Source organism: Phodopus roborovskii, unplaced genomic scaffold (assembly GCF_943737965.1).
Source record: "Phodopus roborovskii unplaced genomic scaffold, PHOROB, whole genome shotgun sequence".
NCBI classification, from domain to species: domain Eukaryota; kingdom Metazoa; phylum Chordata; class Mammalia; order Rodentia; family Cricetidae; genus Phodopus; species Phodopus roborovskii.
The window spans coordinates 3283870-3300603 of NW_026126602.1; the positions used below are offsets into that span (position 1 = coordinate 3283870).

General features: G+C 37.0%; 1 protein-coding gene across 7 annotated transcripts in view; it reads left to right on the plus strand.

The window, feature by feature from the left end:
- Znf438 (zinc finger protein 438) overlaps positions 1-16734 on the plus strand; it is a 127510-nt gene that overhangs the window by 66226 nt on the left and 44550 nt on the right. For 5 of the 7 annotated variants that reach the window (XM_051205646.1, XM_051205644.1, XM_051205645.1 and 2 more), the window contains one exon: positions 3325-3531. The exons of 1 other annotated variant lie outside the window; for it this stretch is intronic. The gene's annotated coding sequence lies outside the window, so the exon portion shown is untranslated. Of the gene's footprint in view, positions 1-3324; positions 3532-8212; positions 8283-16734 lie in introns of those variants that run through there. One more of the 7 variants, XM_051205649.1, reaches the window with a different exon arrangement.

A 16734-nucleotide genomic window follows, 5' to 3' on the forward strand; every position in this document is an offset into this window, starting at 1 on the left:
ATGTGCCAGGAGGTCAGCAGCAGAGAAGAAGAAAAACAGACATTAAAGGGCTTTTAGGAGATAGTACCAAGACAGTTTGATGTGCTTCAAGACAGAGACGATGAGAGGAAGAGTGTAAGCCACAGTTCTGAGATGTGCCTCTTGAAAATGAAAATGTTGAAGTACAATTTTAAGCCAGATAATTTCCGTTGAAAATACACATTGTTGTGAGCCACCCCAGGAAACATGGATGCTGGCTTTCTGCTGAGAAATATCATTTTCTTACTATACTAGTCACACGTTACAGAATTGTGCACTTTACTGATAGCAAGTGCTTTTGGAAAAGTATAAATTTAAGAAAATTTGCAAAGTACATTTTATAACATTGGCCATATTAATTTTGCTCTGAGCCTTGTCCTGGTAAGAACCCCTGTGTCTTATGTTCTTGGCCCAATGCTATGGAGATCATCTGTCATGTAAATTTCCTCATGTTTCTGTAAGTAATGAAAGCAGACTCTGAAGTAATTGTCTGGCACATAGCTGCATTCCAGTGACAGCTCTTTGGAATAAGTTCACTTTTAGGCATTTCTTATTTCCTTGGCCAGCCAAAGTCCTCAAATGTCAAGTTCTTTGGTGTTTTTATTCTGAAGTTATTTGAAGTTGTGGTCTTTCTTTATAACTTCTAAAAGGCACTTTAGCAATTTAGCACTATTCTTAAATAAATGTTAAGTATTTAGTTAAATAATTTTAATAACCCCTATTTTTTTCAAATGCCCACTAAAGAGTACAATATTCTCTGTGTTGCTGGATTTGGAACACAGCCCTCAGGAACAACAAAATGGTAGAAACAAGAACAGTGAGCAAATGAGTGTGCAGGTTAGTTTCATTGTACTGTGACTGTTGAACATTGCTGCTAGCACACCAGTAAGCGACAAACACTATAGGTGGGTAATGCCCTCTATACAGCAAAGCTGGAAGCAAATTTAAGCAATAAATTGCAGAAGTCATTTCGAGATTGCATAGTGACTTGCCTTTTGCCACCCTTTTCCTTGGACAGTGCCATCAACATTTATTTATTCCAGTGAATAGCACACAGGGAGGAATAGGGATTTGGTGCTCAGTCTTTCTATGAGAATACTAAAGTTCCCTCCATCTGAGCCCTTCGGTTTTTGTTACTGTCCTAAGCTCAGTAGGGCTTAGCTATTTATTACTTATTACTAGCTGTCAAGTGTATCACATAGTCTTCTACATGCACTTAATTTATGGTGCATTTTAATTGCTGAGAATTGTCACATGAAATGGAAATTTTACAAGAAAAGAACAAATGATGAAGTTAAAGGGCAAAACATGGTGACCATCCATGAGCCTCAAGACATATTTACTCACTGTGTAAGCTTAGATAATTGACATTAGCCATTTGTGCCAAAGTTTCTTCATATACAAAATAGGGATCATAGAAATACTCATCCCATGACCATGTTGCAAATTAAACAACATGCTGAGAATACTGCCTGGTACATTTAATCTCAGATATTCAAGTTATTTATTTGTTTGTTTGGTTTTTGCTGCAGTTGGTAAGTTAGTAGTATAGTTAGTTTACTCCTACCTGTACATGAGAATTTAGTTCCATCCTAATGTTAGTGGTGAACTTCCTCATTTATGGGGATGTGGTTAGAATGGCCTTAAAGATAAGGGTATTTAGCTACTAAGTCAGTAGTTTTCAACCTTCCTAATACTGTGACCCTTTAATACAGTTCCTCACACTGTGGTAACTCCCAGCCATAAAATTATTTCATTGTTAGAACTGTAATTTTGCTACTGTTATGAATCTTAATGTAAACATTTGATATGATGCAGAATATCTGATATGTGATCCCAAAGGGGTTATTACCCACAAGCTGAGTACTGCTATACTAAGTAGTATAAACCGTTGACTTAGGATAACAGAAATTCACAGGTCACCTTAAGCCTGGTTTTGTGAGGCCTGTAATTTAGGAATGTGGGGGTTTGGGTTTTGTTGTTGTTGTTGTTGTTGTTGTTTTGCTTCTTCTCCTCCTCACCCTCCTCCCTCTTCTTCCTCCATCTTCCTAGCTGACCTAGAACTCTTTGTATAGGCCAAGCTGGCCTGGGACTCAGACTCTCTCTGTCTTTGCCTCCCAAGTGCTGGGATGAAAGGCCTATGCCATCATGCCTGACTAATGGATTTATATATTTCTAAATTATTGGGCACAGAAAAATCTAAAAGATTATGCCTGTGACAAACGAAAATTAGTCAGTTTGGTTTCAGTATTTGGGGTAAGGTTGGGGTTATTTTGTAGATACCCTTTTTGTTCTTTTAGTAGCTGGAATAATTAGGGACAATGGACACCTCAGAACCACAAAACTGAAAATCTTTCTGAGCCTTTACCAAAGTTCTCAACACTTGCTTTGCATGGTCATTGATTGTGTTAAGTAATAAATAAACTCATGGTTTTATTTATGACAAAAGATGACCATGTACATACAGAAGCATATGGTTTTCACTAGCCAGTTTTGTGTCCATATTAAGTTTTTTCATCTCTGAAAAACATCTCTGTGTGTGGTAATATACACATGAATGTTTGTACCCCTGGAAGGCCAGAGACATTGAATCTCCTAGAGCTAGAGTTATAGTTGTGAGCTGCCAAATTGCTAGAAATCAGACTTGGGTCCTCTGCAAGAGCAGACAATGCTCTTAAATGCTGAACCATCTCTCTAGCCCCAAGAAATTTCTGTTTTGATATGATTTAGAAAAAGTATTACTTTCTGTCTTGCTTAAGATTGCCTTAAAGTTAGATTGCAAGTTCATGAATAGCTTAATTCAGTTGTGCAAATATTGACAGAGCCCAAAACCTTACATTTTCATTAGTGATAAGATTTGGCTTCTTCTCATTAATTATCAAGAGCAAAATCTGATATATGAATATATGAATTTATAAGTGTCTGTATCTGTGTGTAAGGAAGTTTAACTTGTTTTTTTTTTCTTGTTTTTGTTTTTGTTTTGTTTAGGTAATTGTTTTCAGTAACAGCATGCCTTTAGACTATAGTAATAGTAGAATCCATTTCCAAAGTTACTAATTGTCCTGTTAAAGGCTTTGCCTTTGTGACTCAGTTTAGTTTTAGGAGGCCAGAGCTGGAGGCTCAGAGCACTATGCTTAGAAGACAATCAGTTTTGTCACACCAGTCACTTGAGCAAATATCTTTGTTCCTGTCTCATGCTATGGTTAACTATGTCGATTTTTGTGTATTTGATTGATTATGTAACCTTTATAAATGGAAAATTTTGTCCTAGAATATCTGTAAAATCTTTGATATCCTTTTCTTTAGGTTTATATTCTTTAAAGTTGATTTGGTAAATGTATTTGAAAGATGACTCTCCAAGGCCCTTGGAGTAATGGAACCAAGACTGATTTGAGTCTTGAATCTGTTGAGGAAGACACACATTAATTTACATCAATATCAGGATGATCTGTATTGGAAGAAGAGCAAGTTGTACAAGGGCAACATAGTATCTCAGGACTTCAGCTCCTCTAGGTAAGTCAGAATACTTGTCTCTTTAGATTATTTTTCTTTTGAATTTTTACTGACATTTTAATTGATCTGTTAGTAAATTGAAATTATTTTCAGTTTGGAAAATGTAGAAACACAAAAAGTTGACAAACTTACATGTAATGCCATTTCAATAGAACTACAATCTACTAACTTTATTTAATGGCTGATAGATTTTTTTTATAGTTGATTTTCTAGAAAGTATTTATTGAGTATAATGTCACTGTGAAATTAGAATGAGGAAGGCATAAAGAAGTTTTATGTATTCTCAGTTTATCTTACTTGAAAATCAAAAACAGTATTTCTCTTGAGCAGAAAAGTATCTTAAAGTAGATTCTAGCCAGCAGTCATCCTCTCTCTTAAAATAATTACTGGCTGCTTTTAGCAAAAGCAAATGGTTGTTGAGTGTATGTGGAGTATTCTGGCACAACCCTGGAGAGTATATAGCCCACTGCACACATGTCTTATATGGCATAGTCTGTTGCCCCTAATCTACAAACCCATGCAGCATGTCACCTAACTGTAGACATTTAACACCATGCTGTGTGCATATTGCATTTGGAAAAAGTACAGGAAAAGTAAAGCTAGCACTTTTATAAAGGGCAGCCATCTAAATAGAACTTACAGAACCTACCTGAAGGTGTTCCTAGTCATCAAGTAAGTGGAGCATAAGAAAACCTGGCGTGAATGTCTCGGTTGGCTCTACTCTAAAAAAAAAAAAAAAAAAATCCAATTTACTTTTAATATTTTATTTCTTATTTAACTTATTCCTTTATTCTAATTAATTTATTAATACTGCTAATTTTTTACTTTGTTAAATTTAAATTTTTTTACATGTTACATATAAAAGTCAAAGGACAACTAGCAGGAGTTGGTTCCTCTTCTGCAGTGTGGATCCCATGCATTGAACTTGGGTTATGAGGTTTAGCTGCAGGCATCTTTACTTGCTGAGCCATCTCATGATGTTTTATAAATGTAATCACTCATAATAATTCTGTAAAGCACAAGGATATTAATAATATAGCTAAACAAAAGTATTTTAATAGGTTATTCTTTAAGCCTTTCCTTTTAATTTTTAATATCTTTTTACTTAACTTTTTGTTAAAAACAAAGGCAAACAAATACATTAGCTTAGACCTACATAGGATAAAAATCTTCCATAGTACTGTCCTCTGCTTGTATACTATGTCCCATTAGAAGGTCTTCAAGGACAATAACTTATACACAGCTGTCCCTCTTATGGTAACAATACCTTCTGGAATTCTTCCATAAAGAACTGAAAGTTTTCTTTTTTTCTTTCTTTCTTTCTTTCTTTCTTTTTTTTTTTTTTTAAGTAAGTAGAAGGAATCCATTCTGAAATAGCCATAAGTGTAATGTGGTAGATGCTTGGCCCAGTAACATCAGGATTGGCTGTCACTGACAAGTCCTAGACATTGTATGACTTTGTGTACTGTCTGTACAGGACTTGAGCAGGTTTCTTCCACCAGCTCACTGCAGACTTTATACTGTGGCTTTTCTAGGTGAGAGGAATTTTTCAGCATGTGATAGTCATGAAACATGGGGTGGTTCATCTTCAACATCAACCTGATTGGATCAAGGATACCTAAGATATTTGTTAGGCACACTTCAGGGTGTGTCTGTGAGGGCATTTCCAGAGACCGCTGGATCATGAGGCCTTGATCTAATACATGAGAATTCCTTTATTCATCATACAGTAACACTATTGGGAGGAGGGCTTCATGGAAGGTACCCAGGTCACTGGGACTTTTCCCCTGAGTATTATACTTGCCCTCTCTCTTTCCTGTAGTTTTTCCTGAACACCATATTGTGAACTTCTCTGTCCTATCATGCCCTCCCAGCCATGAAGCAATAACACCTTTGAAACCACAGACAAACAGATCCTTCCACCTTTAACTTGTTTCTCTCATGTCACAACAACACAAGAGCTTGCTGACAGAGACTCACTGTCATGTATGGTCTATTATTAATGTTCATGATTATATGTGTTATGTGCTTAGAGTTGTGAGCAAGTATTGCACACAGAGAGTATACACACACACACACACACACACACACACACACACACACACACACACACACACACACAGGAAGTACAGTGAACCAAGGCTCTATACGTCATCTCTGTTGCTGATTTAGCATTTCTGGGAATATGACAACTTTTTCTCTCTCTCAAAAACCTAGTTGGATTAGAATTTGTCCAGTGTCCCACAACCTTCTTGAGATAATTTTGTGGCTGTCTTTCCCTGCCAGTACTTACTGAGTACTGTTTCTATAAGTCCTCATCATTGCTGTTGTTCTTATTCATGATAGTGATAAGTTGTATATCTTTAAGACAAAACATTTGAAAGGTTTCCGGGTAGAATATAAAGTGGGAATCATACTTCTGCTGAAGTATGACCCCCTGTTCTTTTCTTAGGTCCCCACTTTGTTCTTGTTTGAGCCTTTTGAAGTTATATTTTTTGTTTTAATTTAATAAGCCTTTTCTTAAATACAATTAACTTCCTCATCCAGTCAATTCATAGGAAAAAACAACTCAATACATTGTGGCAGCTGATTGATTTTTGTAATATTGGCATTTAAGGTTGGATACTAAAATAAAAAAAAAAATTTAAATCTGTTAGTTGTATTTCCGTTTCAGTCTTAGACAGCACTATAGGCGAACCGTCTTTCACCACATTTTAGATTCATCTTTTTTTTTCCAATGTGTTAAAATTTTTTTATTTATTTTATATAACCAAGACCATTTAAAAGAAAACAAACATTTATAGACAATATTTGGGAATTTGGGCATCGTTCTTTCCAAACTACTTCCTGCTGGTAAGGGGCGCTGTCATGGGGGATTCGAAGAAGATGCAGAAATCCTGGCTGTAGTCTGTAAGGCTGCTTTGTCCAGCTGTTTTGAATGTAGGATCATCTGGTACTCTGTTTCAGGTGGTCTGGCTTGACCAAACCACATTAGTCTGGAAGGAATCCACAGCTTTTCATTTTCTGTGGAAACAAAAATAGAAATCCTTTTCCCCAGTAACTTGTCCTTGAACTTAAATTTTGGAGTCAAAGCATTTTTTTTAATTTAATTTATTATTTTACATGTCAATCCCAGTTCCCTCTCCCTCGGAGGGAGGCACATTTTAGATTCTTAAGTCATAACTTAACTCGGTGTTTCAGGACAAACCCTAAACACTCCATGTGCTTCCCAGAGCACTTTCTCCCACTCCCAAACTCCTGTTTGCTGTTCTTCCTGTGGTAGTGTTCATGCATACTTGGCCCCGGAGAGCACAGAAATTAGTGGCCTTGCTCTTCATCTCAAAAATAATTTAAGAATTTCTATGTAATTTTTGTAATGGTATGTTTTAGTTGAATTGTTTGAATCTGAAGCTACTTTGGTTAACCTGATTCCTTCAACTTATCTCTGATATTGGCCATAACCTGTTGTGTGGGACTTTATCTGGGTGATGGTAGAAGGGTTCCTTCTGCCAGAGCCTGTAGCTGATATTATTCATTAAAGCACTCTGTAACTTGAATCTTCTTCCACTGCTGACGTTACCTTGAAAATGGCAGCTTTTCTGGTAAGCTGCCCAGAGAAGTGCAGTGATATGTGTTTTAGAAGTAAAGAAACCAGATCCAACCCAGTGACTATAGAGTCACTGTTGATAGGCAATATCTAAAGTATAAATTTCCTGTTCATACTTACTACTTTTGTAGTAAATATTTTCCTCGAAAAGTGCAGAAGTACGGCAATAAACAGAAAAATTGACATATGTTGTACCAAAAGGTATCCCAGTATCATTGCTGAGTAAGATCAAAGTACATTCTATGTGTGTATGAAAATGTCATAGTGAAATTCATTTGGGGGCTGGGATGGAGCTTTGGTAGAATGCTTACATAGTGTACATGAAACCTTGGGTTTGATCACCAGCTCACATAAAACTAGTGTGATGGTGCCTATATTAACAGCACTCAGAAGTTCAAGGACATTATCTACTACATAGTGCCCAAGGTCACTCCTTGGGCTATAGCCCAAGTGTCTTGGGCTATAGGAGAGCCTGTCCCAAAAAAAAAGAAACTTATTATTTTCTGCACTTAATTCATGCTCCTAAAGAGATCTTCCATTTCCAAAGAAACAATACAAAATTTATTATATTTTATTTTATATAGATCCATGTCTAGTATGAGTACTGCATATTTTGTCCATATTCTTCAATCTCATTAATCTCAAGTCTAACTTGTCTAGTGGGCTTCCAGAAAATAGCATCCTAAATGATTGCCATTTTGCTTAATTTATTTAAGACCTTTGCTTCTTATCTTCTGGTACCTTTTATTTTCCCAATAAAAGAAGCACTTAACAGAACTTAACTATGTTAAACATTTTAATTGTATAGTTGAATATTGCCAAGTGTATACAACTTCTTTGTCTTGTAAGACTAAAGTTCTACACCCATCAAACAGCCTCCTCTTCTTCCAGAAACTACCATCTGCTTCTCTTCCTATTAATTTAATTACCTTAGTATGTACATGGATTCTCACAACATTTGTTTTGTGTCTGGCCTCAATGTTTATCCATGTTGTAATATTTTAGTCTATACTGAAGTTTTCCTCTTTTGTAGGGCTGAATAATATTCTGTTGTGTGAACATATCACACTTTGCTTATTCATGTTTTTCTTCTGTTAGAAACAGGATTATTTTACTTGGCTGTTATGAATAATGAATGAACAGGGTATGTATATTTTTTTCTTTGAGGTATAGCTACTGTCCACCAGGACTTTTAATTTCTCTGTATGCTTAATCCTTGTCAGGACTTGTTTTGTGTTTTCATTCTAAGTAATAGCTATTTTAATAAGTATGGAATAATTATGGCTTTGATTTCTATTTTCCTAGTGATTAGTGATATTGAAGATCTTTTTAATGTGTTTGCTGGCCAATTCCATAATTTCTTCCGAGAAATGGCTCTTTAAAATCCTTTGGTTATTTTAAAATTTGAGTGTTTTTATTCTTTTAATAATTTCATGTACATATACAATATATCTTAATCATATCCACTTCAAGATTTCCCTCCCACTTCTCTAGCAACCCTCCCAACATGTACCCATCCAACCTTCAAGACCTTTTTAAATATTTACCCACAGAATCAAGCAAGAATAACCCACCAGCCCCAAAGAAAAATTACTTTGCTTTCCCAAGTAGCCATCTACTGCCAGTAACTCTTCAGCCAGCAATGGGACCTCTTAAACCCCTCCAATCCATACTGAAATGTTGACTGACTTGATCATGTACAGGTAACCACAGCTGCTATGGCTTCATCATATGCCATGTCACACCCAAAAGGGCATATTTCTCAGCGTTCCTCCTGTCATCTGGATTTTATATTCTTTGTTCTCCCTTTTCTGCAATGTCTCCTGAGACTGGAGAGGGGAAATTTGATTGTCCCTTTTATGGCTGCACATTCCCTAGTTGCTAATCTCAGTAATTTGACCAGTTTTGAGTTTTTGTATTAACCTCTGGTCAAGATTTAGAAAAGCACTGATCTTTGGGTATAAACATAAATATTTATAAGACAACGAAACAAAACATTAGCAAAAAATAGTTGTAGGTTCCTTACTGGGACCTATGACCAGTCATGAGCTTTTGACTAGCTGAACAGTAACCAGTCATGAATTCCCCCTGTTGGAGCAAGCCTTCAATCTAGACAGAAAACAGTTGGTCACACCTATAACAGTCATACCATTATTATACCAATGGGCATATCTTGTCTGGCATGTTATTATTGTAATACACAGGTCCACTGTGGTTTAGGGTAGTTGGAAGTTTTTCACTGTCTTGCCTGGTCCCACTGGACCAGTTTCTCTCCTACCCACTGGTCTCTACAGCTGCTTATTAAATAATCATTTTGAGGCTTAATATTAATTTTAATTGTTTGGCCAGTGGCGCATGCATATTACTAGCTAGCTCTTACAACTTAGATTAACTCATTTTTATTAATCCTTATATTGTCACATGGGTTGTGGCTTTTAATGGTCTGCAGACATATTGTCCCTTGGGTGGCTGGATGGAGTCTCCTCAGCTCTACCTTCTTTCTTTCTCCATCTTTGTTTGGATTTCCCACCTAGCTATATTCTGCCCTGTCATAGACCAAAACAGCTTTATTCTTTAACCAATAAAAGCATCACATATTTGTAGCCAACAGAAGGACATCCCACATCAGGTAAGATTGTTGGTGACTTTAATTTGCAATAAGGCTGCATCATACCTGCTGGTACAATGAAAGATATTCAGAAAGGAGGAAGTTTCAGGTTAGTTCCAGCTTGGTTTCTCTATTTCTAGCAACTAAAATGTGTGATGTCTTCAACAGTAGTTATTGTGTCTTTTCCCCATTTTAAAACATGGTTGTTTTTTCTTAGTTTGAATCATATCTTTACAAATCCTAGCTATTAGTATCTTGTAAATTTATTATATGATTTGAAAACAACTCTTCTTTCATTTGCCTTTTTATTATTGCCTTTGATTCACAGAAGTATTTAATTTTATATATTATCTATTTTCATACCCGTGTGTTTATTGACATATCTGTTACATTTGGTTTTGATCTTTTAATCATCACTTTTTCTAAGATACTAAGAGCAAAGTATAATAGACCATCTAAAAATTAATTTTAAAAAGTCTTGTTCTAGGTTAAAAGTTTGCAGAATGGTACAGTTTGAAGTAAAAATTGTATGTTGGACTAAATCATGGAAATGGGGCAAAAAAAAAAAAAAAAAAGAAAGAAAGAAAGAAAAGAAAATGGAGGCTGAGGAAAGCTCTCCTCCCAGTGTCCTTTGAATTATGTCTTTGCGTGTCCACAGCAAGCTGATATGGAAACCCTCAGAAGGAAATGGTCTTTTGCTGCCTTCCACATTCTTCTCACCTTTCTGTGACCTAGTGTCTCATATTCTCTTAACATTGCCAACAAAGACAGTTGAAATCTTATTCTGAAGTTAACTTTCAAATTTAGACAAACAAAAGATATTCTTAAAGTACTTAATGTTGTCTCAAGTCATGATTACATCTGATCAGCCACAGGACCATTTATACTAGTTCCTAATTAGTTGTTTTCAAAACCATCCCCAGTGAGCAAGGTGTCTAGCAACATCTCTGCTGGGTTCAGGAAAGTGCACAAAGAACCAGCTCTTGAGTGGTTCCCAGGCATAGAGTCTCAATAGAATTTAAGGAATTTATTTCTTCATGTTCCATTTCTGTTGCCAGTGTTCTGATTTTCTGCTTGTATTGTCTCTTCTGTGATTGCAACTTCATCATCTTTCCCTGCTCATCAGTTGTAACACAGAAGTTGGTAGTCTTACTTGTCTAATTTTCCTTCACAGTGCATCAGAGTCATCTTTCACTGGCCTCAGCTCTAATCCCTGTCCTTGAGCATTTGTAAGAATTAAAACAAGCCTATATCATCTATGACTGTCTACACAATTTCAGAGCACTGACCAACTCATGCAGCAAACCTGTCCTCATGCAGGATCAAATGGCTTCCTTGCCTGAAGCTCAGATGTTGGTAAGGTGCTAGGAACATGAACTAACAAGACCTCATTGAGCTTGGGTGTTGTCACTGGTCCACCTTATCCTCCCAATACATAAAGCAGCTTGATTCTTAAAAAGCTTAGGTATAGGAGCTGAGGCAGATTAAAACACTTGACACATAAATGTGAATACCTTAGTTTGGATCCCTAAAACCCATATAAAGCCAGGCTTAGTGGCATGTGTAAATAATCCCAGCACTCGTGTGGCAGAATGAGGGATAGAGACAGGAGAATGTCCAGAAGATCATGAGCCAACTAGTTTGTCATACAGAGTGATAAAGAACAGACCCTGTCTCAATAAGCAAAGTGAAGATGAGGACTGGCATCCATAATAGTTCTCTGACCTCTGTATGTCCTCTATATCACATTCATTTCCCCCCCCCACACACACACACGCACAGAAAGGATTTTTAAAAACTCAATCACAGAAAGAAGCTGATGAAATATTAGTGTGTTTCCTTTCCCTCTTAACTTTCTGTTAAGTTTAAATTTATAGTGATGATGATGATGATTATAAGAAAGTCCCCAGCAAGCAGATGACAATAGGAAGTAGTAACGAGTGACCATAGGATATAACTGTGACAAATAAGACTCTTGGTTCAGTATTCTACCCAAAGGTGTTTGAAGATTTTGCCTCTTTAAAAAAAAAAAAAACTTGCAACAGATATCACATTTTCTACAAAACAAGTCCAAGGGTGCCAAGTTCATTACATCAGACTTTCCAGTTAAGCCTTATGAGAATGGAAATTCCAAGTTTTGTATGGTAGTTTTGTTCTACTAGGCCTCTATGAAACCATTTTGCTTTAGGCATGAGTGAGCTAATCTCATTTGAGAAGATGTGTTCATTAGCAAAATTGTACCAAAATAAATTTCACTAAGGTCATAGTGTTTAATTTAATAGTATTATGATAATAACTGCCATAATTAGTTTCAGATTTTCCTTCTTTCCCAAAGGACAAGAATTTTTGTAGTCTTGGATATACACTTAAGGCATAAGAGTGACAGCAAAATTAATGCCATGGCCTTCAGAGCTTGTTTATGTATTTTTCTTGTTGGGCCCTAAAGGACGTAGGGAGCATTGTACATTGAAAACAAATCACTTAGGATGTACAAGATAAAACTGGGTTAATTGGGTTCACCTGATCTTCAACTAGGCCACATCTCAATCAACATAATATTTCTTATTAGTTAAGCAAGTGTGTTTTTATAATTAGAAAATTACCTCAGAACTACACAAAAAGGCTTAAAGAATACTTTCTTCAAATAAAATATGTAGGGGTTTTTCACTTATTGTTTTAATCTAGTTTGTATTTAATTTTTAAAAAATCACTTTGCCTTTGTATATCCATAGCAAGAATGTCCTGGTGCCATCAGGACACTGATACCCACCTATTTTCAGGGATATGGGCAGCACACTGTCCTACAACTAGTGTTTGTACTCACTCTTCTAAACCCTCAGGCTCTGAGCCCTTGTTTTCATTTATTGTCAGGGTTTGTGTAACAACAAAATGAACTGTTGACACATTCAGCTAAAATCAAGAGAAACTTGGAGGTACAAATGTTAGAGTCTGTTTTATAGCTAACTGAAAAAGATGCCAACATTTTTCCCAAATAGTGGTTTTAAGGTATTTTCTTATGTCCTTAGTTCAATTAATAGTTTTTTTTTTATTTCTAAATATTTCTGACAATTCCATATATGTATATAATGTATTTTGGTCATTACCAGCCCCATAATTACTCCACCTTTTCCATCTCCTTCTGAAATTCTTCTTCATCCTAAGCCCCACCCTTTTTGTGCCTATGTGTTAGTGGTATTTGCATGAGTATGGGTTGGAAATTATTTACTGGAACATAAAAAAACCAACCAGTAGCTGTACCACAAAGAAAATTATATATCCCCACTTCTCATTAACTGACAGTAGTTCCTCTGGAGGGCCTATGAGCCCCTTCTCCATCTTTGTTGGAATGTTGATAGGCTTCCTCTTATTCAGATTTGTGCAGGCAACCACAGTTTCACTGATTTCATGACTACAATAGTCGTATCATGTCCATAAGACATTGTTATTTGGCATCCTTTCCTATTCTTTGATTAGTGCATTCATGGTAGGCTTCAAGCCTTAGAAGAGCTTGGTAAAGATGGCCCATTTTGAACTGAGTGCTCTTACTCTTAGCACCTTCAGTTATGAGTCTCTGTTCATCTAGCAAAACAATAGTAGATTCTCTTATGGAACCTATGAGCTCCTGAGCAGAACTTTGACCAATTCTGCAAATACTAGGTATGAATTCCCTCCTGTGGGCCAGCCTCTGACCCAATCAAAAAGCAATTGGTTGCCCTATAACCATTGTATACATCTTGTCTAGCACATCGCTATTATAGCTAATATGATTTGCAGTAGTTATGTGAGATTGTTGATTACTTCTTTCCTGCAGTATCCTACATAGTCCCTCCTAGTACTATGAATAGTAGATCTCAGTGACGAAGTTTCCAGGTCAGTTCCAGGTTGATATCACTCTGTCATGTAATAAAAATGTGATGTTGTAGTTCTGGTGGGTAATCGAAAGCACTGGTAGTAACCTGTATTGGTTTATGGGCCTCTGGAGCCTCCCTGATCAGCCCCTCTTAGAGAGGTATCCCATACTGGCACTGGAATTTTTGTTTAATAACCCATGGCTGCCCATAGATTATCCACCCACAGAGGGTACCTCTATTTAACTTTTATACTTAACTATTTTTTTAGACGCTTACAAACTGTTGGGTTTTCATTTGGCTTTTTCATATATACTTAGTTTTAGTTAACACTTCTCCCTACCCCCACTCCTTCTCTATCCTCGCCAACAACATTTTCACTTAAACCTTTCTACCTACAGTTATACCCCTACTTTCATGTCATCTTTCATGTCATATGTCTTAAAGCCTCTGTATTTCTCCCTCCCTTAAGGCCTCGTTTTCCCCTCTGTGTGTATCTCCTTGGTCTCTGCAAACACACCAAGTTAAAAATACACTAATCTGAGAATTTAAGTTAGGAATGAGAGTAAATATATTTGCCTTCCTGTGTCTATATTACCTTATTCAATATAATATTTTCATTTCTATCCATTCTGCTACAGATTTTGCAATTTAATTTTTCTTTTTTAAATATATTTTTAGTTTTTTAATAATATATTTTATTTAAATTAGAAACAATCTTATTTTACATGTCAATCCCAGTTCCCTCTCCCTCCCAACTTCTCATGCCCTCCACCAACCCCCCCATCCCATCCCCATCCACTACCCAGGGAGGGTGATGCTTTCCAAGAGGGATCATCAAAACCTGACAAGTCATTTGGGTTAGGGCCTAGGCCTTCCCCTATGCATCGAGGCTAAGAAGTCCCTTCTTGCACTGGGGATACATCCTGGTTCTACAGCTAGAAGCCCCATAGACTGCCCAGTCCTCCTAGCTGACACCCATGTTCAGGGGCTGTGGTTTGGTCCTATGTTGGTTCCCTAGCTGTCAGATTGGGGTCCATGAGTTCTTCTTGCTCAGTTCATCTGTTTCTGTAGGTTTTCCCAGCATGGTCTTGACCCCTTTGTTTGTCACTCCTCCCTCTCTACAAATAGATTCCAGGAGTTCAACTCAGTGCTTAGCTGTGGATCTCTGCTTCTGCTTCCATCAGCTACTGGATGAAGGCTCTAGGATGGCATTTAAGGTAGTCATCATTCTCATTATAGGGGAAGGGCATTTAAGGAAGCCTCTCCACTGTTGTTTAGATTCCTAGTTGGGGTCATCCTTGTCGATTTCTGTAAATTCCCTAGTGCCAGATTTCTCTTTAAACCTGTAATGGCTCCCTCTATTGATGTCTCTCTTTTCTTGCTCTTCTCTCTTCATCTCCCCATTCAATCTTCCTGCTCCCTCCTCTTCTCCTCCTTCTTTCTCCCTCCTCATGCTCCCAGTTTGTTCAGGGGCTCTTGTCCCTTTTTCTCCTTCACCATGGAACCAGTCTTCCTTGCTTGCTAGCTTCTCTGGAGGTGTGGATTGTAGGCTGATGATCCTTTGCTCTCTGTCTAATATCCGTATATGAGTGAATACATACCATGTTTGTCTTCCTGTGACTGGGGTTACCTCACTTAGGATGGTTTCTTCTAGTTCCATCCATTTGCCCATGAATTTCAAGATTTCCTTGTTTCTTTCCACTGAGTAGTACTCCCTTGTGTAAATGTACCACATTTTCTTTATCCATTCCTTGGTTGAGGGTCATCTAGGTTGCTTCCAGGTTCTGGCTATTACAAATAATGCTGCTATGAACGAAGTTGAACAGATGTCCTTGTATGAATGTGCATACAATGTGTAGAATTGCTGGATCTTGAGATAGACTGATTCCCATTTCCAGAGAAACCTACATACTGATTTCCTAAATGGCTGTACAAGCTTGCACTCCCACCAGCAATGGAGGAGTGTTCCCCTTTCTCCACATCCTCTCCAGCATAAACTGTCTTTGGTGTTTTTGATTATAGCCATTCTGATGGGTGTAAGATAGTATCTCAGAGTTGTTTTGCTTTGCATTTCCCCTGGTGGCTAAGGATGTTGAGCATTTTCTTAAGTGTCTTTCAGCCATTTTAGGTTCCTCCATTGAGAATTCTCTAGTTGGTTCTGTACCCCACTTTTTAATTGAATTATTTGGTGGTTTGGTGACTATCTTCTTGAGTTCTTTGTATGTTTTGAAAATCAGCCCTTTGTCAGATATGGGCTTGGTGAATATCTTTTCCCATTCTGTGGGCTGCCATTTTGTCTTGTTGACTGTGTCTTTTGCCTTACAGAAGCTTCTCAGTTTGAGGAGTTCCCATTTATTAATTGCCAGTCTCAGTGTCTGTGCTACTGGCATGATGTTCAGGAAGCGGCCTCCTGTGCCAATTCATTCAAGGGTACCTCACACTTTCTCTTGTGTGTGTTTGTGTGTGTGTGTGTGTGTGTGTGTGTGTGTGTGTGTAGCTATATTACCATTATCTATTCATCATTTGATGAACATCTTAGTCTGATTACTTGACTTTTGTGAATAAAACAACAGTTGAACATGGATACACTTGTGTGTGTACACATTGAAGCCAGAAGTTACCATCCCCCATCTTCTCCCATTGTTCTGATTTGCTTCTGTGCTCTTTATGGGGGCCTGGAGATTGAATCAGGTCCTTATACTTTCTCCCCAAGACTGATACTTAAAAACTGCAAGAGGTGAAGACTACTTGTTTAAAAATAGAATCTTACTATATAGTTCAGGATAGAAAGGCCCACCAAAGAAAATATATTGAGATACTGCATTGCAAAATTTTCTAACATTTGCCAGGTATGGCACACCTTTATTTATCCCACCACTTGAATGAACAGAGGCAGACAGATCTCTGTCCAGGACAGCTTGATCTACATAGTAAGTTACAGCCCAGCCAGAGCTACAATATTGAGACTCTATGTACATAAATAAATAAATAACATAATTTCTATAGAGAAATAAATTGTATGCAAAGCATTGAAATTTTCATTGTCTTTATACTGATATTGTCAATTAGAGAAGCCTGGAATATGCTTTTTAGTTTTTGTCTAGATTTCTATACCTAAAGATTATTATTAATCATTA